Source organism: Dermochelys coriacea, chromosome 2, assembly GCF_009764565.3.
Source record: "Dermochelys coriacea isolate rDerCor1 chromosome 2, rDerCor1.pri.v4, whole genome shotgun sequence".
NCBI lineage: Eukaryota > Metazoa > Chordata > Testudines > Dermochelyidae > Dermochelys > Dermochelys coriacea.
This window is the reverse complement of record NC_050069.1, coordinates 143,898,899-143,924,746: the sequence shown is the minus strand read 5'-3', so window position 1 is coordinate 143,924,746 and position 25,848 is coordinate 143,898,899. Positions and strand designations below refer to the sequence as shown.

At 41.3% G+C, this 25,848-nt stretch overlaps 1 protein-coding gene and 1 pseudogene across 2 annotated transcripts in view; both read right to left on the bottom strand.

The window, feature by feature from the left end:
• Window positions 1-25,848, bottom strand: part of SEMA5A (semaphorin 5A) — a 627,428-nt gene that overhangs the window by 279,887 nt on the left and 321,693 nt on the right. The gene's annotated exons all lie outside the window — the stretch shown is intronic.
• Window positions 4,880-6,238, bottom strand: LOC119851973 (annotated as a pseudogene).

The window sequence follows — 25,848 nt, the reverse complement described above, 5'->3', positions numbered from 1 at the left end:
CCCTAGATACTGAACCCGGCCCTTGTTGCTGCCAACTCTGACTGGCAGAAGGGTTACATTGATATCCAAATCTGGAATTCAAACCCCCCAAAGTCTGAGGGTATTTGGATCCAGAGTTTTGGTTCTGCCCAATACAGGTTATTATTTGCAAAATTCAAATAAGACTCCTGAGTCAGGCATGTTCAGCTCTGGCTCCAAAAGTTTTGGGAGTTAGAATCTCTTGTTTTGGATTAAGAAAAGGAGTACTTGTGGCACCTTAGAGACTAACAAATTTATTTGAACATAAGCTTTTATGAGCTCATGAAAGCTTATGCTCAAATAAATTTGTTAGTCTCTAACGTGCCACAAGTACTCCTTTTCTTTTTGTGAATACAGACTAACACGGCTGCTACTCTGAAACTTGTTTTGTTTTTTTCACTTTTTTTAAGATCTGATTTTGACATTGAAAAAAAAATCCTCAAGGCAACATTGTACTGAAGCAGTGTAATAATGTTCTTGCAATCCAAAACTTCTGAGACAGTAAGTAGACAGGAATAAGGAGTAAATGCTTTCATCACCAAACTTGGTCATATGGTTGGATCATTAGCTGCCCCGGGCCCCAGTACTGACGGGGAATACAACATGAACATTGATCCATGCCCCCCAAAGAAACTGCAACATTATCAAAATCATATTACAAAAGAGTGATTAGAACTCTGCATACACTTAGGCTAGACTGTGATTTGGACAATGCATTTCCTCAACAGAATAAGAGGACTCCTATGCAGTCTACTTGGTCCGTGAGTCCAGGCAAGCAGGAGTAAGCTGTGCCATACGGCTGCTTGTTCCCTCCACAGAGAAAGGGTACAGAGGATGAGCAGGGAGGGGCAGGGAAAGGGCTTTATCACACACCTGCTGTCCCAAGTAGTTGAGCTAGCACGGGGCGCAGGGAAGTAGGGATTAGCTAGTCACCCTACACCATCCCAACCCTGAATCAAGAGGAAACCAATGCCTAAAAAGGATGTTGATGAGTCACAAAGTTTCTTCTGGAGGGCTGCAGCCTATGCACTAAGCCTTGGCCCATGACTGTGTTTAACATCAGCAAATACTCTTTTACAGATTAAGATTAAAAAAACCCCAATGAGTTAGAGGCCTTATTTTAAGGGGGAGAAAAATCGGTTACCACACATATAGGAGGATGAGGTAGACAAGGCTTTCTTTGGACAACTAACAGAAGTTTCCAGATCACAGGCCCTGGTTCTCATGGGGGACTTAAATCACACTGACATCTGCTGGGAGAGCAATATAGCAATGCACAGACAATCCAGGAAGTTTTTGGAGAGTGTTGGGGACAACTTCCTGGTGCAGGTGCTGGAGAGACCAACTAGGGGCTGTGCTTCTCTTGACTGACTGCTCACAAACAGGGAAGAATTGTTAGGGAAAGTAGAAGTGGGTGGCAACCTGGGCAGTAGTGACCATGAGAAGGTCGAGTTTAGGATCCTAACAAAAGAATATGGACCCTGGATTTTAAAAAGCAGACTTTGACTCCCTCAGGGAACTGATGGGCAGGATCCTCTAGGAGGCTAGTATGAGGGGGAAAGGAGTCCAGGAGAGCTGGCTGTATTTTAAAGAAGCCTTATTGAGGGAGCAGGAACAAACTACCCCAATGTGCAGAAAAAATAGCAAATATGACAGGCGACCAGCATGGTTTAACAAAGAAATTTTCGTGGAGCTTAAACACAAAAAGGAAGCTTACAAGAAGTGGAAACTTGGACAGATAAATAGGGAGGAGTATAAAGATATTGCTTAAGCATGCAGGGGAGCAATCAGGAAGGCCAAAGCACAACTGGAGTTGCAGCTAGCAAGGGATGTGAAGGGTAACAAGAAGAAGGTCAAGGAAAGTGTGGGACCCTTACTGAATGGGGAAGACAACCTAGTGGCAGATGATGTGGAAAAAGATGAAGCACTCAATGCTTTTTTTGCCTCGGTCTTCACAGACAAGGTCATCTCCCAGACTGCCGCACTGGGCAGCACAGTATGGGGAAGAGGTGAGCAGCCCTCAGTGGTGAAAGAACAGGTTAAGGACTATTTAGAAAAGCTGGACATGCACAGATTTATGTGGCTGGATCTAATGCATCTGAGGGTGCTGAGGGAGTTGGCTGATGTGATTGCAGAGCCATTGGCCGTTATCTTTGAAAACTCATGGCGATCAAGGGAGGCCCCGGACAACTGGAAAAAGGCAAACATACTGCCCATCTTTAAAAAAAGAGAAGAAGGAGAACCCAGGGAACTACAGACCGGTCAGCCTCACCTCAGTCCCTGGAAAAATCATGGAGTAGGTCCTCCAGGAATCCATTTTGAAGCACTTGGAGGAGAGGAAGGTGATCAGGAACAGTAAACATGGATTCACCATGGGCAAGTCATGTCTGATCAAACTGATTGCCTTCTATGTTGAGATAACTGGCTCTGTGGATATGGGGAAAGCGGTGGATGTGATACATCTTTACTTTAGGAAGGCTTTTGATATGGTCTCCCACAGTATTCTTGCCAACAAGTTAAACAAGTATGGATTGGATGAATGGACTATAAGGTGGATAGAAAGCTGGCTAGATCATTGGGCTCAATGGATAGTGATCAACGGCTTGATGTCTAGTTGGCAGCCGGTATCAAGCGGAGTGCCCCAGGGGTCTGTCCTGGGGCCGGTTTTGTCCAGTGCCTTCATTAATGATCTCGATGATGGGATGGACTGCACCCTCAGGAATTTTGTGGATGACACTAAGATGGGGGGTAGGGGGCTGGAAGGGAGATATGCTGGAGGGTAGGGATAGGATCCAGAGTGACATAGACAAATTGGAGGATTGGGCTAAAAAAAATCTGATGAGGTACAACAAGGACAAGTGCAGAGTGCTGCACTTAGGATGGAAGAATCCCATGCACTGCTACAGGCTGGGGACCGACTGGCTAAGCGGCAGTTCTGCAGAAAAGGACCTGGAGATTACAGTGGATGAGAAGCTGGATATGAGTCAAAAGTGTGCCCTTGTTGCCAAGAAGGCCAATGGCATATTGGGCTGTATTAGTAGGGGCATTGCCAGAAGATCTAGGGAAGTGATTATTCCCCTCTCTTTGGCACTGATGAGGCCACACCTGGAGTACTGTGTCCAGTTTTGTTCCCCACACTACAGAAGGGATGTGGACAAATTGGAGAGAGTCCAGCAGAGAGAAACAAGAATGATTAGGGAGCTGGGGCACATGACTTCCAAGGAGAGGCTGGGGGAACTAGGCTTATTTTGTCTGCAGAAGAGAAGAGTGGGGGGGATTTGATAGCAGCCTTCAACTACTGGAAGGGGGGTTCCAAAGAAGATGGAGCTAGGCTGTTCTCAGTCATGGCAGATGACAGAACAAGGAGCAATGGTCTCAAGTTGCAGTGGGGGAGGTCGAGGTTGTATATTAGGAAACACTATTTCACTAGGAGGGTGGTTAAGCACCTAGGGAGGTGGTGAAATCTCCATCCTTAGAGGTTTTTAAGACTCAGCTTGACAAAGCCCTGGCTGGGATGATTTAGTTGGAGTTGGTCCTGCTTTGAGCAGGGGGTTGGACTAGATGACCTCCTGAGGTCTCTTCCAACCGTAATCTTTTATGATTCTATGTTGTAAGTGACCTTTTAAAAATTTTAAATAAGTAGAATCATACATTGTATTGCCAAATCCAGCACAGCGTATCTTTTTTTGCTTTATTTTATTTCTTTAGCTAGTAACACAATCAATTTCACCATTGCTCTTGCTTATTCCTTACTTCACTAATATCTGTTAGAGTATATTCACATTATATTTATTAAGCAAATTTTCCCATTGGACTTTATTGAGGGCAGTTTGGATTCCTTTATATAGTAGCACTGATTCAAAATTCTGGGGGAAAAGATAACAGTAGGACACAGCAATAATAAAAAAACTAATTAATAATAATAAATAATATTCAAAATAATAATTGGTCAACAACTGGAGGCTTATGAGACAAAGAAGAGACAGAAAATAGTTCAGAGAAAATGTTAAAAAATGAACAGAAAAATGAGGAAAGAGAGGAAGGAAATGACCATTAATAATGTCAATAGACAAATGAATAGCATTAAGAAGAAAGAAAGCGGGATGTCAGGGAATAATAAAAGAAATATAGGAATGACTAATTTGTGCAATGAAAAGCCAGTGAAGAAATAGCATATCAGTAGCAAAGGGAAGCAAAAATGAGACATACAGTTTCCTTTTGAACTGAATGAAATGGTCAGTAAGAGCATTTACATCCAATATACATTTCACTGCAAAAACAAGTACATGGACCATGATTGTGCTGTTTAAAATAACTTGCTGATATATGAGATGTTTAGAAGGTGAACTAGGCAAGATTGAACAATAATATGGGTGGCAAAACTAAACTGCTGATTAAAGATAACAAAGTTTCCAGTGCAAACAACAATAATTGTGAGAGTGATATTGACAGTGGGAGAAGTGGAAAGAGAAAGAAGAAAGAAAATAATTTCTGTTCTTGGTTATATTTAATTTAAGATAACTTGCTTGAAAATGAGAAAAATTAAGACAATCTGCTAAAAAGAAATTTATGAGTATGAGGGGAAAAGGATGGAAAAGAGGAATACAACTGAATGTAATCAGCATTGCAAGCTCTGAGACAAGACAATGTTACCAAAAAAGAAATTATAAAGCAAAAAGAATAGGGGATAGAGGAAAGTGCCCTGGGGGACACGCATCAAAACAGGATGAGAGAAAGCTATTTATTGTAATAGGATACTTCGAAAGATCAGTCATAAAAGTATGAAGAAAATAACTGCAGTGCAATTTTAATTTATGGTATACCTGCTCCTTGAATAAATTGTACAGATACAAAAGGAAATTTTAGTATATATGCAATTTACAATATACTTACCATGAGTTTAGAAAAATTTGATTTCCCACCATAGAGTCAGTATCAGAGCCCACTGTCTACATTCCTCAGCCTGACGATTTGGAATCCATACTCGAACCAAAGCCTCCATTAAACCCACTGCTTGATCCTGCATTTGATGCTGGCCCCCAACCTATTGCTGCTCCAGAGTTAGATCCTCCGTAAGAATTACTTCCTGAACTAAAACCCTGGTTCTGCTCCCTTTGCATGTTGCTTTGAGGTTGGTTATTTCCCGATGGCCCAGACTGGTTCTGTTGACTAGCTAACATGCCCATCATTCCCCAACTGCTCTGCAACGCTGCCTGGACTGCCTCCATCATAGCAGGGTTGATACTAAATGCTCCAAAATTCATCCCTCCACCCATATTACTGCCCTGGTTGTTTCCCAAACCACCTCCTCCCCGCCGCTATTACCAAATCCACCTTGATTCCCAAAGCCTCCTGGATTACGGCCAAATCTTCCACCTCTTTTTAACTGTCTATTGCTATTGTGCTTAGGTTCGGCATTGGATATATGTACGCTGATTCCTTTAATGATCAAGTCCTCTCCACAAAGAGACTGGGCAATCTGATCATCAGCAAATGTAACAAAAGCAACAGCTCTGTAGGGTTTGGGGATGAAGACATCTACCACTTCTCCATACTGAGAAAAGAAATGCCGGAGCTCATCTGCAGTCATATCCTCAGTGCAGCGCCCAACGAACACCTTTCTGCTACGCAAAGGTTCATCAGGACTTTGCTTAGAATTAGGAAGTTTACAGTCACACCATCTTCCATCTATCATGTGCCATTGAGACATCACTTTCACTTGGGTTTCATACTCCGTAAATCGAACAAAACCAAATCCCTTTGAGTGACCAGTCTTAATGTTTTTCTTAACCTGCACCATGAGAACTTCTCCAAAGGTACTGAAATATTCCTTTAGATCTTGTTCAGTGGTTTTCCAGGGAAGACCCAAAACTATTAAATCAGATGTCTTTTGTACTGCTCGTTTTACTTTCACAGCTGATGAGACATCTGTTTCATCCATTTTCCTCTTGTGATCTTTGGGATAATTAACAACATAGACCAGATTTCCCTAGCCAGCATCTGGAGCATGCAGAATTCCTTCTACTAGCCGGACTCCTCTCATACACTGAGACACTGGGTTCCTGTAACACAGGCCACATGCTCCCGGGAACTGGGCAGTTACTGTGGATAGCAGCACAATGCCATCATCCTCTGAAGGGATCTCAATGGGCTCATCATTCTCATCCTCTGTAACATGGATGGATTCAGACATCTTTGCTGGATTTTAATGGGGCGAGGGGGCTCCACTTTCCTTTCCTGCAGCCGCTGCTGACAAAATGGTGGCCTCCGGCGGCAGAGGAAAAGAAACAGTAAGGAAGACAGATAAATAGAAGATTGAGGAGTGTTAGGATTAATATTCCCTGACAAAATGAGAAAAAGGGCTCGAACAGGAGTGTAACATTAACTACCTATTCAATACAAGTAACGGAAGGGGAGAAGCCAATAATGCAACTTGAAATCCCCAATTATAATTTCTGATGGAGATTTGGGATTATGGTGATGTTCGTATAAAAACTGAAAGGAATTCCTTTTTATTTATTATGATTCAGGGGGACGGAAAGGTTCAGAACACTGGCAAAAGGTATGGTAGCTTTCACTTTTACATCACATATTCAAAATTGCTCCAGGCTGGTAATTACTGGAAGTCGGTGTTGTCTAATAGTCTTTTAGACAGTTACTTATGTGAAGTGAGTTGGCCATCTCTGTCCAATTTCTAACTGGCAGTTTTATCAGCATCAAGGGAGTCCTACAGGTCTAGATTGACCTACAGTGACCAATAATTCTAGGACAGCAGGGTTTGCTACTGTCTATTCCTTATCTGTTCTGTGGTTAAAGAGGATTTCAATCCTTTGGACTTTCAACCTGTGACCTTTTATTAACATTTTAGTTCATTTAAAAAATATTTTACATACATATTAGAATAATGATGGAGACAATGACAATGAAGTTGGAAGTTTCTTATTCCTGAAAAAGCCTTACAACAGCCACATACACATTCATAACACGTGTCACCATTACAGAGAATGGGTGCCATTTTCTACAGTGCCTACGTGACTTAGATGCCTAAATCACATTTTCAAAAGTGACTTAAGACCAGATTTTCAAAGGTATTTAGGTACATACAATGTGGCTAGAGGGATGCCTAGTGAGATCTTCAAAAGTGCTTAGGTGTCTAACTCTGACTGGCATCTAGACATTTTTGAAAATCCCACTAGGTGTTATCTGCATCTTTAAATGCTTAAATACCTTTGAAAATCTGGCCCCAGGTACCCAACTCCCATAAGAGCAATTGGGCTTCCAGGCACTTTTGAAAATTCCATTACATGCTTCTTTAACACCTTGAAGACCTTTAAAAATTAGGCCCTCAGCCACTTAGGAACCTATGTCTCATTGAAAGTTGGAATCTTGATTTTGAATTTCTTTCTTTAAAATGATCACTTTTAGTTCTAACTACAATGTTTTAGCAATGTTTTGAGTTAAATACATAACTATGTACAACCTAAACTTTGAGATAGTTTGTTTTTCTTTGGAGAGGGAGAGGAGATAAAAAGACAAAGATTGATAGCATTCCAGCTTTCTGCAACATCTATTTTTTGACGAGTGTCAATAAATAACATACTACTGACAGTTAAAGAGTCATTCCTCATAAATTCAAATGGGAATTTTTCAATCTTTACATGGATGAAAAAGATGCTGAATTTTTCACTTCCACCTAAATGGCTTTATGATATTCAGTACTCTAATTATGCAAACTTGGTCATGTTGGCCTCAGTTCTGCAAAACACTTGAGCACAAGCTTAATCTTAAACAAATTGGTAATCCCATCCTTTTGAAACAAGGTACATAAGCATGTTCTTAAAGTTAACTACTGAATGAATTTCCAAGATAGTTTCTATCATGTAACTAATCTGTGGTTCCTTAAAAAGTTTGCTAGAGTTAATCCAATCTCAACAGCAAATAATTTATTTTGCCAGATTTCCAAAATATCTTGACAGTAAAGGACAACCAATTTCATATAGAATAAACCCTGATAATTAGACTATTTTCTTATAACCATTACAGTGTTGGAAACTAGAATGACTTCCCACAATCATTTTCCTATAATTTGTGCAATGGATAATTGCTCTTTCATTTAGCAGTGATTTCTCTTTATAAAAAATTAGTCTGATTAAACAAACAAGAGAAATTAAGGGGCAATCTGTTTGTCAACCATGTTATAACCATTCTGCTTGTCATCTACTTTATAATAGCAAGCACTCAAAGCCAGACTAATTCCTTTCACAAACCGCATCCCTTCCCATAAACAGGGAGATTATGAACCCCTTTTATCTGTCATTTTGTGACGTGGTGATGCCTGCACAAAAGGAACTATATCTGATTTTTGTATTTGCTTGTCTATACAAGGATTTTTAAATGTTTAACTAATTTAAAAGAAAAAGAAAACTTTGATCCTAATGTGAACAGATGCTCAGTTTTCACAAGGACTGCTTGGGGCCCACACTGTGTTCAGTGGTGTTCAGCAGGACTTTGTGGGGGCACCAAGAAACATATAAATACCATGATAATAATGACTGCTCCCTTACCTTGTGATTATTAACTTGCTAATTTCTTGTAGGCTTCACAACACAAGAAGGACTTGAGGAGGGATTTGAATAAGAAAGGGTATTATTAAGTTTGGGAAGGAAGTTCCATAAGAAGAGTTCTGTATGGAAGAAAGTGCAGAGATGATCATAGTGAACAGGGCTATAGGGCTGGCATCACAAGCAGAGTGGGGGTGGGGGGTGAGGAGCAATGTGAAAAAAGGGAAGTTGGGATAAATAGGATTAAAGTTATGCTGGGCCTGAAAAGCAGTGGCAAAAATCTTGAACTTCATGTGGTGGAGGCAGAGCCAAGTGGATGGAGTAATTCAAGAAGAAATTTTGTAAAATACTCCCTAAATCTATATATGATTCACATAATCCTTTGTGAAAATCCTATGTGGTAAACCAAATTAAATAAAACATATTTTGGAATCATCTGTATTATCTTTTCCTCATCCTGTCTCTTCTCTCTGCCTCTCTATTTTTAGTTCTGGCTCACAATAGTTGCTGCACTGGAAGAAAAGTGGTGCTTTCCTGCACCTTTCTCACAGAAAATGGCAGCTCAGAGGAATGACTGATCCTGCTGTTCTATCTTTTCTCACTCAATAACAGGCACTGCTGGCAATGAAATACTTGTGCAGCACAGTGGCCATGCTTTCCTTCTGAAGGTGTTATTAATCTCCCTGGTCAAATTATAACCTGGATGTTAAATTAGTGATTTGTTCCTAGATGAGAATGTAGCCATTCTTTATCTTCTAATACTTGTATACATGGTATATTGGTTTGATCATTGTAAACACAAGCTAACAAACCCTTTCTCTAGCATAGGAATGAATAAAGTTTTATTTCTTGAGAGACCTGTTAGACTTCCCTACTCAGGCAAGAATCTCTTTGAAATCTGTGGTTCAAATCCTGCAGTTTTTATGCAGACAAAAACACTCTTTGAAATTGAAGGTTGTTCTGTCTAAGTAGGAAGTGCTGATCAGAGCCTACACATTTTAAATGTACCACAAATCAGTAGTTTTACTACGGAGCGGGGGACCGAAAACCTCAGTACGTCTGGCAAAAGTGAAAAACTGAATTGCTTTAAAAATAGATCTAAAATTTCTTTGCACTCAAATTGATTAGAAACTGAGATCATTCTATTTTAAGTATACCTATAAAAGGCTACAAAAGAGAAAGCTTCATCAACTCAGAATGATAGTTTGCTGTTATATTTCTAATGTGTAATATGGAAAGATAAATATTTGTCAATTCTCTTTTTGGGGCAAAAGTGTGAATAAAGTCTATTTGTAATTAATAAGATCTTTTTTAAAAAAATGATTTAACTAGTGTGACGGGGCAAGACCAGATGGCTATGGAAGACTAGTGGGAGACAGATATATTAGCTCCAGGCTAAACAAATCCCTGGTACCAGGATAAGTGAAATGGCAGCTACTCCAGGTCAATTAAGACACTTGGGGCCAATTAAGAACTTTCCAGAAGGCAGGGAGAAGGCTAGGTTGATTGGGACACCTGAAGCCAATCAGGGGCTGGCTGAAACTAATTAAAAGCCTCCCAGTCAGTCAGGTGGGGGTGCATGTCAGGAGCTGTGGGAAGAAGTTGCGCGGTTGGAGAGGCTGAGTAGTACACAACATATCAGGCATAAGGAAGGAGGCCCTGAGGTAAGAGTGAAATGGAGCTTGAGGAAATGAGGGCTGCTGTGGGGGAAGTAGCCCAGGGAATTGTATGTGTCATGTTTCTAAAAGGTCAGCGATCATAGCTGATACTATTAGGGTCCCTGGGCTGGAGCCCGGAGTAGAGGGTGGGCCAGGGCTCCCCCCCCCACCTTTGCCCCCTAATTAATCACTGAGACTGGGAGACAACTGAGACTGTGCAAGGAAGGATAATTTCTCCTCACCTCCCTCACTGGCTTATGATGAAAATGGCTCAGTAGACTGTGACTCTTGTCTCTAGAGAGAGAAGGGTTACGTGGAGGGTCACAGCGAGCCTCTGAGGCTAGCGAAATCCACCAGGAAACGTGGGACCCACGGAGGCAAAGACAGAGCTTTGTCACACTAGTAACAGCAAAATTTTGCAGAAAAACTGAAAATTCACCTTTATTTCTTACAACAGTCTGATGGCTCAAGTATTATATGTAGCAGCAACCCAAAATATGCACTCTGATATATTTGTCAAGATCTCCAGATGTTTAACAATGGCAGTGTCTAAATTCATTAATGGAGCTTGATCAATTTTTTAATATATTTTTAGGATTTGAAGAACTGTGAGTAATTCTGATACATATTATTCATATTCAGAATGGAGCAATAGTCTCCAAATAGTGATTTTGATTAGGGCAGTTGATTAATCACGGTTAATTCACATGATTAACTCAAAAATTAATTGCAATTAAAAAATTAATCGTGATTAAACACAGTTTTAATCACAGTGTTAAACAATAGAATACCAATTGAAATTTATTAAATATTTTGGACGTTTTTCTACATTTTCAAATATACTGATTTCAGTTACAACACAGAATACAAAGTATACGCTGCTCACTTTATATTATTATTTTTATTACAAATATTTCCACTGTAAAAATGACAAACAAAAGAAACAGTATTTTTCAATTCACCTCATACAAGTACTGTAGTGCAATCTCTTTATCATAAAAGTGCAACTTACAAATGTCGATTTTTTTTGTTACAAAACTGCACTCAAAAACAAAACAATGCAAAGCTTTAGAGTCTACAAGTCCACTCTGTTCTACTTCTCGTTTAGCCATTCGCTAAGACAAACACGTTTGTTTACATTTACAGGAGATAATACTGCCCACTTCTTATTTACAATGTCATCAGAAAGGGAGAATAGGCGTTCACATGGGACTTTTGTAGCCGGCATTGCAAGGTATTTACGTACCAGATATGCTAAACATTCATAGGCACCTTCATGCTTCAGCCACCATTCCACAGGACATGCTTCCATGCTGATGATGCTCGTTAAAAAATAATGCATTAATTAAATTTGTGACTGAACTCCTTGGGGGAGAATTCTATGTCTCCGGCTCTATTTTACCCACACTCTGCCATATATTTCATTTTATAGTAGTCTCGGATGATGGCTCAGCACATGTTCATTTTAAGAACATTTTCGCTGCAGATTTGAAAAAATGCAAAGAGAGTACCAATGTGAGATTTCTAAAGATAGCTACAGTACTCAACCCAAGATTAGGAAACTGAAATGCCTTCCAAAATCTGAGAAGGATGAGGTGAGGAGCATGCTTTCACAAGTCTTAAAAGAGCAACACTCAATGCGGAAACTACAGAGCCTGAACCACCAAAAAAGAAAATCAACCTTCTGTTGGTGGCATCTGACTCAAATGATGAAAATGAACATGCATCATTCTGCTCTGCTTTGGGTCATTATTGAACAGAACCTGTCATCAGCAAAGGCTATGCAGGACACAGGACACAGGTCTCATGAAAATGCTTGCATCAACTGTCAAGTTTAATGACAGAGCCAGAAGAGTACTCAGAAGTCACCTACTACAGGACAGGCCCAACAAAGAAAATAACAGAACGCCACTAGCCATCACCTTCAGCCCCCAACTAAAACCTCTCCAATGCATCATCAAGGATCTACAACCCATCCTGAAGGATGACCCATCACTCTCACAGATCTTGGGAGACAGACCAGTCCTTGCTTACAGACAGCCCCCCAATCTGAAGCAAATACTCACCAGCAACCGCACACCACACAACAGAACCACTAACTCAGGAACCTAACCTTGCAACAAAGCCCGTTGCCAACTCTGTCCACATATCTATTCAGGGGACACCATCATAGGGCCTAATCACATCAGCCACACTATCAGAGGCTCGTTCACCTGCGCATCTACCAATGTGATATATGCCATCATGTGCCAGCAATGCCCCTCTGCCATGTACATTGGTCAAACTGGACAGTCTCTATGTAAAAGAATAAATGGACACAAATCAGACGTCAAGAATTATAACATTCAAAAAACAATTGGAGAACACTTCAATCTCTCTGGTCACTCGATTACAGATCTGAGGGTAGCTATCCTTCAAAAAAAAAAAAAACTTCAAAAACAGACTCCAACGAGAGACTGCTGAATTGGAATTAATTTGCAAACTGGGTACAATTTACTTAGGCTTGAATAGAGGCTGGGAATGGATGAGTCATTACACAAAGTAAAACTATTTCCCCATGTTATTTCCCCCCCCCCAATCCATCCCCCACTGTTCCTCAGATGTTCTTGTTAACTGCTGGAAATAGCCTACCTTGCTTGTCACCATGAAAGGTTTTCCTCCTCCCCCCCCCGCTGCTGGTGATGGCTCATCTTAAGTGATCACTCTCCTTACAGTGTGTATGATAAACCCATTGTTTCATGTTCTCTGTGTGTGTAAATAAATCTCCCCTCTGTATTTTCCACCAAATGCATCCGATGAAGTGAGCTGTAGCTCACGAAAGCTTATGCTCAAATAAATGTGTTAGTCTTTAAGGTGCCACAAGTACTCCTTTTCTCCTTACAGTGTGTATGAAAAAACCCATTGTTTCATGTTCTCTGTGTGTGTATATAAATCTCCCCACTGTATTTTCCACTGAATGCATCCGATGAAGTGAACTGTAGCTCACGAAAGCTTATGCTCAAATAAATTTGTTAGTCTCTAAGGTGCCACAAGTACTCCTTTTCTTTTTGTCAAGTTTACTTCACTCTGAAAATAAGATGAACAAACAACTGGAAGATTTAAAGAAACAAGTCCCAAATACAATCTGACTGCCTCTCTAAAAACTCTGTAGAGCAGAATAAAAAGAATTGATTTTGAATTGCAAATTGACAGGGGTGGCCTTACCATGAGGCGAACTGAGGTGGCTGCCTCAGGTGCCAGACTGGGGGGAGGGGCACAGGACCCAGAGTCTAGAAAATTGTGTCTGCTGCTGGTGCATATATATTCTCTCTGCTCTAGATGCACAGAAATGCTGGAGTGCTGTGCTGCAGGAAGAAGGGCACAACAGACATAACAGGCAGGCAGGAGAAAAGATGAGAAGGAATAACAGAAAGCAGCAGGGAGAAAGAGGAGGAGGACCTCTTATGTACCTCTCTCCCACCCCCTGACTGATTAACACCAGCTTCTCAGGGAGCTTCCTTTTCCTGCTGCTTCCCTGAACCCACTTGAGAAAAACAGGCAGTCAGCTGAAGTACTAGGAGCCAATTAGGCCCTTAACATGCTGATATCTTCCCTCATTCAGGCCCTGCTACCAACCTGCTTATTTGTCCCCTTCAATTGAGTGTTGAGAGCCACTATAGCTGGCACAGAATAGCAGTCATGAGTGAAAGAAGAAAACGCCCCTCTGCAGCAGCATTCAGAAAAAGAAAGAAAGCAAAGGAAGCTTTTCTATCCAAGCAGGAAGGAGCTCTCCTGAGATACAGAGACACAAATGTTCATGGTGAGCCTTCCGGCCTCAATGAGGATGTGAGTGGTGAGGAAATGACTGATCTTCCAGTTAGTCAGAGTGCAGGTGACCTGGCAGCTACTGCAGCATCCATATCTCCATCTCAAATTAATGTAACCATGCACATTCCTGAAGAAAAGTGTTGATCAGAGAAGAGTGTGGTGGAGGCACAAGAAACAGCTGCTGCTGAGTTTAGTTCCTTAAGTCTAGATGATCAAGGACTGTGGACCCACTTGAGCGTAGCCTGAGGGACTTCCTTGTACTGCATGGCCACAGCAAGTGAAAAACTTCATGTTCCCCAAAGACAATGAAAATAGAAGTTTCCATCCAACACATTACTGGTGTGAAATCCCCAATGGTGACAAAGTGGAAAGGCTATGGCTTATGTACTCAGAAACCCAGAATGCTGCAAATTGTTTCTGTTGCAAAATCTTTCAGTCTAATGTTCCAGCCACATTGGGTTCACATTGGGTTCAGGAACAAAGGGCTGGAAAAATCTGGCTAGAAATCTGGCATGCCATGAGAAGGCAACAAATCACCAGAGAGCATTCCATAGGTGGAAAGAGCTTGAGATGAGACTAAGGTTAAAGGCCACCATACATGATCAGCATCAAGAGAAGATTGCATCAGAGTCTCTTTACTGGCAAAATGTTCTGAAAATGTTCATTGCCATTATGAGAATGCTTCCTACCCAAAACCTAGCACTGCGTGGCACTTCAGATCAGCTGAATGTGCCAAACAATGGAAACTTCCTGAAAATTGTGGAGCTGATGGCTGAGTTTGATGCTGTACTCCAGGAGCATCTAAGAAGAGTCACCACCCAAGAAATGTACACACACCACTACCTTGGAAAAACAATTCAAAATGAGATCATACAGTTACTGGCAACAAAAGTCAAACAGAAGATTGTGGCAGATCTGAAGTCAGCAAGATATTACTCTGTTATTCTGGACTGCACACTTGACATCAGCCCTACGGAATAAATGACTTTAATGGTGTGTTTTGTAACAACAACAGAACCTAGTGAAAATGTCCCTGCAATGGTGACCATCAGAGAGCATCTTCTAGAATTTATTGACATTGATGATACTACAGGTATAACAAATGTGCTTCTTAAAAAGCTGGAAGATACAGGAATTGCAATAGCTGATATGAGAGGTCAGGGCTATGATAATGGTGCCAACATGAGAGGAAAGAACAGAGGAGTGCAGAAACCGATCTGAGAGTTAAACCATCGAGCTTTTCTTGTCCCATACAGTTCTCTTTCATTGAACTTGGTGGTCAGTGATGCAGCATCAGCTTCTAGTGAGGCTGCTGAATTTTTTTATGGAATTCAAAGCATCTATGTATTTTTCTCTGCATCAACAGCAAATTTTGAAGCAACATCTGGGAACATCCTCTTTGACACTGAAACCACTGAGTGCCACACAATGGAAAAGTTGAGTGAAGGCAATAAAGCCTATCAAACACCAAATTGGGATGATAGATGATGCCATAGTTGCCATTATGGAGGATAATGCTATGACAGGAACTATTCCTGGGAGAACAGTCCTTTTCTTTTTGAGAATACAGACTAACACGGCTGCTACTCTGAAACCTGTGATTATGCAAGGCACTGAATTTAGCCGTATAGAGTGGAAATCTGTCAACTTCATGCACAGATACAGACAGACATCATCTTCCTCTAACTGCTGGAATTAGCCTACCACTCTCCTTACAGTGTGTATGATAAACCCATTGTTTCATGTTCTCTGTGTGTGTGTATATAAATCTCTACTCTGTTTTTTCCACCAAATGCATCCGATGAAGTGAGCTGTAGCTCACGAAAGCTTATGCTCTAATAAATTTGTTAGTCTCTAAGGTGCCACAAGTCCTTTTCTTTTTGAGAATACAGACTAACACGGCTACTACTCTGAAACCTGTGATTATGCAAGGCACTGAATTTAGCCGTATAGAGTGGAAATCTGTCAACTTCATGCACAGATACAGACAGACATCATCTTCCTCTAACTGCTGGAATTAGCCTACCACTCTCCTTACAGTGTGTATGATAAACCCATTGTTTCATGTTCTCTGTGTGTGTGTATATAAATCTCTACTCTGTTTTTTCCACCAAATGCATCCGATGAAGTGAGCTGTAGCTCACGAAAGCTTATGCTCTAATAAATTTGTTAGTCTCTAAGGTGCCACAAGTCCTTTTCTTTTTGAGAATACAGACTAACACGGCTGCTACTCTGAAACCTGTGATTATGCAAGGCACTGAATTTAGCCGTATAGAGTGGAAATCTGTCAACTTCATGCACAGATACAGACAGACATCATCTTCCTCTAACTGCTGGAATTAGCCTACCACTCTCCTTACAGTGTGTATGATAAACCCATTGTTTCATGTTCTCTGTGTGTGTGTATATAAATCTCTACTCTGTTTTTTCCACCAAATGCATCCGATGAAGTGAGCTGTAGCTCACGAAAGCTTATGCTCTAATAAATTTGTTAGTCTCTAAGGTGCCACAAGTCCTTTTCTTTTTGAGAATACAGACTAACACGGCTGCTACTCTGAAACCTGTGATTATGCAAGGCACTGAATTTAGCCGTATAGAGTGGAAATCTGTCAACTTCATGCACAGATACAGACAGACATCATCTTCCTCTAACTGCTGGAATTAGCCTACCACTCTCCTTACAGTGTGTATGATAAACCCATTGTTTCATGTTCTCTGTGTGTGTGTATATAAATCTCTACTCTGTTTTTTCCACCAAATGCATCCGATGAAGTGAGCTGTAGCTCACGAAAGTTTATGCTCTAATAAATTTGTTAGTCTCTAAGGTGCCACAAGTCCTTTTCTTTTTGAGAATACAGACTAACACGGCTGCTACTCTGAAACCTGTGATTATGCAAGGCACTGAATTTAGCCGTATAGAGTGGAAATCTGTCAACTTCATGCACAGATACAGACAGACATCATGTTCCTCTAACTGCTGGAATTAGCCTACCACTCTCCTTACAGTGTGTATGATAAACCCATTGTTTCATGTTCTCTGTGTGTGTGTATATAAATCTCTACTCTGTTTTTTCCACCAAATGCATCCGATGAAGTGAGCTGTAGCTCACGAAAGCTTATGCTCTAATAAATTTGTTAGTCTCTAAGGTGCCACAAGTCCTTTTCTTTTGAGAATACAGACTAACACGGCTGCTACTCTGAAACCTGTGATTATGCAAGGCACTGAATTTAGCCGTATAGAGTGGAAATCTGTCAACTTCATGCACAGATACAGACAGACATCATCTTCCTCTAACTGCTGGAATTAGCCTACCACTCTCCTTACAGTGTGTATGATAAACCCATTGTTTCATGTTCTCTGTGTGTGTGTATATAAATCTCTACTCTGTTTTTTCCACCAAATGCATCCGATGAAGTGAGCTGTAGCTCACGAAAGCTTATGCTCTAATAAATTTGTTAGTCTCTAAGGTGCCACAAGTCCTTTTCTTTTTGAGAATACAGACTAACACGGCTGCTACTCTGAAACCTGTGATTATGCAAGGCACTGAATTTAGCCGTATAGAGTGGAAATCTGTCAACTTCATGCACAGATACAGACAGACATCATCTTCCTCTAACTGCTGGAATTAGCCTACCACTCTCCTTACAGTGTGTATGATAAACCCATTGTTTCATGTTCTCTGTGTGTGTGTATATAAATCTCTACTCTGTTTTTTCCACCAAATGCATCCGATGAAGTGAGCTGTAGCTCACGAAAGCTTATGCTCTAATAAATTTGTTAGTCTCTAAGGTGCCACAAGTCCTTTTCTTTTTGAGAATACAGACTAACACGGCTGCTACTCTGAAACCTGGGAGAACAGTGGCAGAGAAAAATGGAATCCCCAGAAACATACATAACTTCAAATTTCTGTGTGGCTTAATGTTGTGGCATGACATACTGTTTGAAATAAACGTTGTAAGCAAGAGACTCCAAGGTGTTGACCTTGATATATCTGGAGCAATGGAACAACTGGACAAAGCAAAGTCATACCTACAGTCTTACCAGTCAGATGAGGGATTTCAAAACGTTTTGAAGAGTGCATAGAAGTTTGCAGAGGAATTTCACAATGAAGCTGTTTTCCCACCCATTCAAGAATACAAGAGTCACCGAAGAAGATGGCATTTTAATTACGAGGCATGGGATAATCACATAAGAGACCCCAAACAACAATTCAAAGTTGAATTCTTTAACCAGGTACTAGATTGTGCAATACAGTCAGTTGAAGAACTTTTCGTGCAGCTCAAGGAACACAGCAGTATATTTGGGATGTTGTATGATATTCTAAAACTCCTTACGATACCTAAAGAAGACCTACACCAGCAATGCAGGGCACTAGAGACAGTGTTGACACATGATGACATGCGCGATACTGATGTGAGTGATTTAGGTGATGAACTGAAAGCCCTTTCAAGACACTTTTCAGCAGGATCAATTCCAGAGGCTGTTCTGGAATATATGTGCACAAATAAGATGACCACCCTCTTTCCAAATGCTATTGTTGCTCTGCGTATATTTCTAACACTTCCTGTAACAGTTGCCAGTGGAGAACGCAGCTTCTCCAAGCTGAAGTTAATAAAAATACATCTACGCTCCACAATGACACAGGAGAGGCTGGTCGGCCCTGCAACCATCCCAATAGAGCATGAGCTGGCTCAGACTGTGGACCTTCAGCAGGAAGCAGTTCAAATCTTTGCAACCAAGAAGGCACAGAAAGCACCACTTTGATTATTCAAACAGATAAAAATGCCAGTGTTTATTACGCAGACAAGAAAAGTTACATTTGTTGTTCAGGTATTTGAAAGTTAAGTGTTACTTAAAATTTTTGAACAAGGCATTTTAAGTTGTTAGTTCTCCTTTATTAGGTTGCAGAGCAGTACAGGAAGAAGACATAATTGAGACCTTTCAAAGTTTTGGCCCAAGCGAGGGGGCATGGGGGTGTCTTTGAGCTCCCCACCTCGGGTACCAAAATGTTGTGGGCCAGCCTTGCAAACTGAAAATCAGTTACCCATCCCGAACAGTACAAAATGCATTTTCAATAGCCCACTGCTGAATAAGGTGATCCAAATCACGTACAAGAGTATACTATCTATACTCCAACTGGAAGTGTAAAACCACTAAAAATCTAAAAACTGAATAACATTGGCAATCCCAGTATCAAAAATGTATGTTGTCTAATTTTTAAAATGGCCATCTTTACTTGACTTAAAATAAAGTTTGCAAGGCATACCACAGACCTATTTGTGAATTCGTACTTAACAATAAACATGAATACGTGAATAGGAGAAAAATCAAGGGACAATAACCAAAAAATATCCTGAAGTAAAACAAATAATGGCTGTAATCTGGAACAAGTAAGAAACATACAAAAAAAAGTCTCCTCCGTCACATATAAAGAACATGATACAGACATCTGCAGAGTCAAATGATGCAAACACACATTTGTGGCAATATCCCTGAGAAGAATTCTCCATTGGAGAATCACCCATCCTCTTTGCAATTGGAAGCTTGTATATAGTTTGCCAGGCTGGCTGGTTTAAGTCTATCACCAGCAGCTGTCTTCTCCATACCATATCGCGATAACCAACAAGCATTCAAAAATGACAGATCTTTGCCACAAGCACAGACAAGGACTTATGGCCTAAGCTATTCATTCAGAAGACCACTAATGGCAAGCAAGCTTCCAGGCTTGTCACTATCCCAATCCGCAGCATGAGCAACAGGCAAAAAAACAGAAATGTGAGTATAATCAGGAATGGCTCACTCAATAAGGCAACTGTCCAGACTCGCAATACTGACCCAAGGACGTGTTGATTCCATCTCTGATAAAAACTGAGAAACCCAGCCAATGAAATAAAAACCAACCTTGACAGCCAAGATCTCTGCTAAGACCCATGTAACATTAGTTAAATCGATTAAATGAACCAGGTTTTTACACCTGCTGCAATAAGGGAAGAGACAAGACTCCTAGACACAAGACCAGGAATCCTCATGGCAGGGTTATAAACAAGAGGCTCAGCAAGCAGCCTGGGAACTCATTTCACTTATTCCCCAGCCCCTCACTCCAGGGACCGACTCCCCAACTCCGCTGTGCCCCGATTGCCCCTCCCCAACCCCTCACTCCGGGGATGACCTCCCTCCATCCCACTGTGCTCTGATTTCCCCACCCTGTCCTGCTATGCCCCGATTTCCCCATCCTGGTCCCTTGCTCCAGGGACCAATTCCTACCTCCGCCCCGCTATGCTCTGATTTCCCCACCCCGTCCCGCTGTGCCCTGATTTCCCTACCCTGGCCCCTTGCTCCAGGGATCAATTTCCCCCTCCATCCCACTGTGCTCTGATTTCCCCACCCCAGCCCCTTGCTCCAGGGACCGATTCCCCCTCGGCCCCGCTGTGCTCCGATTTCCCCACCCTGGTCCCTTGCTCCAGGGACCGATCTCCCCTCCGTCCCACTATGCTCCAATTTCCCTACCCCAGCCCCTTACTCCAGGAACCGATCCCCGCTCCGTCCCGTGTGCTCCGACTTCCCCACCCCAGCCCCTCTCTCCAGGGACAGATCCTGCTGTGCCCCAATTGGGGAGCCAGTCAGGCTCCACATCAACTCCTCCCACTACGGCTCTACAGACGCCAGGGAATCGGGGAGTGAGCGATGGGGGTTTGGGGGGAGAGCGAGCGATGGGGGAGTATGTGGGGCAGGGGCTCAGAAAAAGAGGCGGGGCATGGGCGAGGGGAAAGGACAGGGCAGAGGTGTTCGGTTTTCAGGGGTTAGAAAGTTGGCAACCCTATCCCAGGCACAGGATCACCATTCCCAGGGGCAGCCTGCCTCTTCTTAGGGCACTGATTAACCAGATGTGTCAGACTCCCACAACAAAAACAGGACATGTCCTCAGTGGCAACAAACACAGTGTAGTCACAGCCCCCAGCCCTATACTTCAGGGAAACTTTTAGAAATTCGGAAGCAGTGTTTAATATCAGATAAACCTGCCTATGAAAGGGCAAGAGATGCCGAATCTGTTGGGCTTTATAGCCCAAAGGAATCCTTCTAAGAGGGCTAGTGATCTTACTGCAACTCACCAAGTCTCTAGCCAGCTGCTCATTTCCTAAGCAAAGAGGAACATGCGAGACGGTGACTTTAGCAGCAAGTGTTGAGAGGGGCACGACAGGGACAAGAAACACTTCCCACAACAATTCCCTCCACAACCACCTGCTCAACAAGGCTAAGTGTGGGAACAAACACAATAGCCTGGCTCATGCAAGAAGCTCCCACAGCTAGAACACACACTCCACAGAGGCAGTGCCTGGAGGCAAAATCTGCAACCCATAGGCCACAGGTTAAACTCTCAGAATCTACATCAAACTGAGGTCTCTGCCTCTAGACGGCTGGCAAAAGTCTGCTAAAATGGAACAAATCCTGAAATTAAATGCACAGCAACAAAACTAAAGACACACACAAAATTATCTCAACAGAAAAAGACAGAACAGCAAAGCACACCCACTCTCAGCCTCACTCCGAACACTCCCACAATCCTCAAAGAGAGGGTGAGAGGTACTTTTATCTTTTAAAAGGCACCTACAATATGTGAGAGACTACCGCCTTCCAAAAGAGGACACCTGAGTCTTAAAATCAGACATGACCTCCACAAAACCTTCTTGATATATTTCCTCTTAAGATATATTTAGGCCTTAATCCTGCAGCTTTCTCCAAGCAGGTATATACCTGTGCATGCATGGAGCCCCAGCGAAGTCAATGGGACCCTGTGCAGAGCCAGTTGCATGACTGAGACCTTAGTGCTCATGAAAAACAATAGATAGATAGCCTAAAATTGACTTACCACCACCACCACCGCCCCCATCCTCAAAAAGCATTTAAGTTGCCCTAAAAGGACTAATAGACACCACTGAATTCATGCTTACTGCCTAGGGCAGTCAGGGAAACAGAACAGCAACTGAAGATGCACTTCATTGTATACCTCAGGGGGAACTGTGGAGACATCCTGAAGTGTGTGATAGAGAGCAAGGTGCATCCTCATTTACATTGGGCACTGCTAACTATACAGCTCCATGTTTTCACAGACACAATAATTACTATACAGGCAATCCTCAAAGTAGAATGGAAGTCCTCTATCAACAGAATGAGACAGCATGGGCTATTTTTCCCCACATTGTCTCACCTGTTAGTCTCAACTCTGAATTAAAAGACCCAATTCTACAGGTAGGACAATGATTCAATCTCCAAATCCACTCAAGGTAAGCCTTTCTGCTGAGGCTGCCAACAAGGAATGATAAAAGAAAAGGAGTACTTGTGGCACCTTAGAGACTAACAAATTTATTTGAGCATAAGCTTTCGTGAGCTACAGCTCACAAGGAATGATGCTGATGTCATCACTCATGCACTAGGAACTGTAAAGATATTACCCACTCATTTCACAAAGTCATACAACAGCCATCCGACAAATGTTGTTAACTACCAACCTGGGTTGGATTTAAACTGATGAACTACAGGTGCAAAAGATACACAGTTATTCAGATTTATAGAAAGCTAAAAAGATTCCACACAATCTCTAGATGCCCTTGACATAAATGAAAAATATGTCTTAAGGGCATATTTTAAGATAATTCACCATCAGTATATCTGGCAGCATAAGAACTCAAATGCTTTTTCTCCCCAAAGAATTCCCCACCCTTTCTATTTCCACCTCCGTTTTCAAATGCCTGAGAAAAAATATGAGCTTTGCGTTGCCCTTTATGAACATCCATAGCTATCCAGTCCAGCATCTGACTTTTTAACGTACTCTAAACCGACTCATTATCCTTCTAAAACTAAAAGCAAATATAAGATAATAAAAGACCAAAACCTCTTCTAAGTGGACAAAAATGGGGAGTTGTGTTCTGTTATTTAATTTGTCTGTATTATGAACATTATTTTTGTGTTACATTTTTACGAAACCTTTAACCAAGAAAAAAGAACACACAACCTTTGCATTATACTTATGGTTAAAACTGGCAGAGTCATAGATCAGAATAAACATCTCATTTATTAGTAAATGGAAGAAAGACAGATATGCCTATAGAAAAACAAATACCATGTGAGATACACACTGATGTGGGATACTGATTTAATTGTAACTTGAGCCACAGATATTCAGGAGCTAATGAAATAGTGATATGGGCTCTAACTAAACATTATACAGTCTTCTTGTCTGTAGTAGGACCCTGGTGAGAGCAGCCACTTGGTTACTGGTTACAGATAGACAACTAGACTAACCCAAAGGAGCAGACAAGTGGTCTGAAAACAACAGACTTTGTCATATGTACAAAAATGCCAATTTATCTAGATAAATTCAGTTGTACGAGAGAAGTTCCTCATGAGTGTGTGTATATATGTAACTTTTCTAAGCATGAAAAATGAATGGATTTTCAATGGATGTAGTAAAAGGATTAGAAAACATGTCTTATAGTAACAGATTCAAGGAGCTTAAGCTATTTAGTTTAACAAAAACAAGATTAAGGGATGCCTTGATTATGGTCTATAAGCTTCTATATGGGGAACAGATATTCAAATACAATGCAAGCTACTGATATTTTAGAAATAGTCTTTATTTTATTTAATGGTTTCATAAGTAAGGCACTACCAAATTCACGGTCCATTTTGGTTAATTTCACGGTCAGAGGATTTTAAAAATCGCTAATTTCATGATTTCAGCTATTTAAATCTGAAATTTCAGTGTTGTAATTGTAGGGATCTAGACCCACAAAGAAATTGTGGGAGGGTTGCAAGATTAGGGTGGTGATGTGTTTGTGTGTGGGGGGTTATGGTACTGCTACCATTACTTCTGTGCTGCTGCTGGTGCCAGTTTTCACGGGGGGAGACCAGATTTCACGGTCCGTGACGTATTTTTTCATGGCTATGAATTTGGTAGGGTCATATTCATAAGAGCAAATATGAGAAAATACATTGAAAGGTAATTACTTATTATGGAGGCACAGAGCACAATTCAGGTTGTTTTTGAAAATGCAACTAATGGGGGAATTTATTCTAGTGGGGGGGAAGTGTGTGTTTTGATAACAAAAGAATAATAGATGTTACATATGAATGTCTCAGAAACATGGTCAAAAATAAAGTTGTTTGTTAGTTTTATTAAACTAAAAGTCAGTGATTTTGTTATTTTAGTAAAGTTTAAATACTTTTTAAATATTGAGAAAAAATAATTTTGGAATTCCAGTATTTTTAGCAATTGTTGTGTTTTATAAATGAAGTTCAGAAGCTATATTTCCATGGCAACACAGTATGGCTTTGAATAAAAGTATATGAGGAGTCTACAGCAAGCAACAAGTCCACCCGTGAAGTGAAATCACACAATTGTATGACCACAGTTTAGATGACATAGAATAACTGAAGTCAGCTTGTGACATTATTATTAATTATTATTTGCATTCTGGTAGTTCTCAAAACCCTCAGCCATGGTCAAGGCCCCATTGGGCTAGCGCTTGCACAAACTTAGAATAAAAGATTGCCCATGATCTGGAGAGGTCATGATTTAAAAGACAACAGAGAGACTAGGGGAAGAGACACAAATTCTTCCCAGTTTCCTCTTCACATAACAACCGCCTTCATAAATGCATACCAGTGGGTATCACATATTAAATGATCCAGCTGGGACGGCCTGGAATGCACAAAATGTTCTCTAGCATGCACTAATGTACTCCTGCTTCCAACAGCACTATATTAACATGCATTAGGGAATTTTTAGTGCAAGGAAGCAGGGTCTACATGGGCCAGATACTGTATAACATATTGGTAAAAAGAAAAAGAGTACTTGTGGCACCTTAGAGACTAACAAATTTATTTCAACATAAGCTTTTGTGAGCTACAGTTCACTTCATTGGATGCATTCGGTGGGAAATACAGTGGGGAGATTTATATACACACACAGAGAACATGAAACAATGGGTATTACCATATACACTGTAAGGAGAGTGATCACTTAAAATGAGCTATTACCAATAGGAATGGGTGGGGAGAAGGAGGAAAACCTTTTATGGTGATAGTCAAGGTGGGCCATTTTCACCATAAAAGGTTTTCCTCCCCCCCCCCCCTCCTGCTGGTGATAGCTCATCTTAAGTAATCACTCTCCTTACAGTGTGTATGGTAATACCCATTGTTTCATGTTCTCTGTGTGTGTATATAAATCTCCCCACTGTATTTTCCACCGAATGCATCCGATGAAGTGAGCTGTAGCTCACGAAAGCTTATGCTCAAATAAATCTGTTAATCTCTAAGATGCCACAAGTACTCCTTTTCTTTTTGCGAATACAGACTAACACAGCTGCTACTCTGAAACATATTGGTAAGCTTTAGAAGTCACACCCCACTGGTTTGCATTATTACATTGTGTAGACAAGCCTTCAGTTTCATTCTGGGAGACTATGATGGGGTATAAAACCCCCACAATGGGCAACAAGGAGTTAAGGAGCTACTGTGGGCTCAGCCAGCCCTGGCCCAGCATATCCACAAGAGGTGCACAGACTGGGGAGGAATTAAGAGGGGACAGAAGAGATCACTTAGTGGCAGGCCAGGGAAGAGAAAGGACCTTTTCCTTGCAGCTCCTGAGGAAAGGGCTGAGGGAAGGCAGGATCTTTCCCATCCACAACTGCCTGAAGGTCTCTTCTTGAGGGAAGGCAGCACCTGCTTTTCTTATACCTGGAGAGAGAGGCATTTCCCCCTCTCACCTACTAACCCAGTTTATTTGTGTTGATTCTCTGTGCTT